The sequence below is a fragment of the Arachis duranensis genome, chromosome 3 (genome assembly GCF_000817695.3).
Source record: "Arachis duranensis cultivar V14167 chromosome 3, aradu.V14167.gnm2.J7QH, whole genome shotgun sequence".
In the NCBI taxonomy this organism is placed as follows: domain Eukaryota; kingdom Viridiplantae; phylum Streptophyta; class Magnoliopsida; order Fabales; family Fabaceae; genus Arachis; species Arachis duranensis.
Window position 1 is genome coordinate 94719967 of NC_029774.3, and position 1379 is coordinate 94721345.

General features: G+C 37.6%; 1 non-coding gene across 1 annotated transcript; it reads right to left on the reverse strand.

Annotated features, from left to right (window-relative positions):
- Window positions 1–951: 951 nt before the first annotated feature.
- On the reverse strand, window positions 952–1059 carry LOC127745854 (small nucleolar RNA R71). Its single transcript, XR_008007478.1, has one exon. It is a non-coding gene; the product is annotated as a small nucleolar RNA R71 (small nucleolar RNA).
- Between the last annotated feature and the right edge of the window lie 320 nt (window positions 1060–1379).

The following is a 1379-nucleotide window of genomic DNA, read 5'->3' on the forward strand; positions in this document are numbered from 1 at the left end:
CATATCTTCTTAATCACATCTTTTTCCAAATAATTTTCAATCTATTTGATTTCTAATTTCAAAATCTTTTTTCAAAAATCACTTTATTTCTTTCCCAACTTTAATTTTCGAAAATCATTCTTCAATCTTTCAAAATTTCTTCAAAATATTTTAATTCATTTTCGAAAATTCTTCCCCTCTTCTCACATCCTTCTATTTAAGGACTAACAGTCCTCCACTATCAACAATTCGAACTCTATCTCTCTTGATAAGTTCGAATTCTTCTTCTTCTACCTTCTCCTTCTATTCTTCTTTTCCTCTGACATCTCAAGGAATCTCTATACTGTGACATAGAGGATTCCATATTTTCTTGTTCTCTTCTCTTTCATATGAGCAGGAGCAAAGACAAAAGCATTCTTGTTGAGGCTGACCCTGAACCTGAAGGGACCTTGAAGCGAAAGCTAAGAGAAGCTAAAGCACTACTCTCTATAGAGGACCTAACAGAAATCTTCAAACAAGAAGAACAGCACCAGAGCCTTCCAATTCCAGGGTGTTCTGCTATCTACTCCAGGGTGTTCACTTTTTTATCTGTTCTGAGATTCAAGGAAGGTTCTTGGTGACTTCACTGCACCCACTTCCAACTTTTATAGAAGAAGCATCTCCATATCTGCCATTAGAGCAAATAACTTTGAGCTTAAGCCTCAATTAGTCTCTCTAATACAACATAATTGCAAATTCCATGGACTTCCACTGGAAGATCCACATCAATTCCTATCTAAATTCTTACAAATCTGTGATACTGTTAAGATCAATGGAGTGGATCCTAAGGTCTACAGGCTTATGCTATTCCCTTTTGCTGTAAGAGACAGAGCTAGGATATGGTTGAACTCACAACCTAAAGAAAGCCTGAACTCTTGGTAAAAGCTAGTCAATGCCTTCTTGGCAAAGTTCTTTCCACCTCAAAAATTGAGTAAGCTTAGAGTGAAAGTCCAAACTTTCAGACAGAAGGAAGGTGAATCCCTCTATGAAGCTTGGGAAAGATACAAACAATTGATCAGAAAGTGTCCCTCTGACATGCTTTCTGAATGGAGCATCATAGGTATCTTCTATGATGGTCTGTCTGAGCTGTCCAAGAGGTCATTAGACAGCTCTGCTGGAGTATCTCTTCATCTGAAGAAGACGCCTGCAGAAGCTCAAGAACTCATTAAAATGGTTGCAAATAACCAATTCATGTACACTTCTGAATGGAATCCTGTGAACAATGGGACGAATCAGAAGAAAGGAGTTCTTGAGATTGATATTCTGAATGCCATATTGGCTCAGAACAAAATATTGACTCAGCAAGTCAATATGATTTCACAAAGTCTATTTGGAATGCAAGCTGCACCAGGCAGTACTAA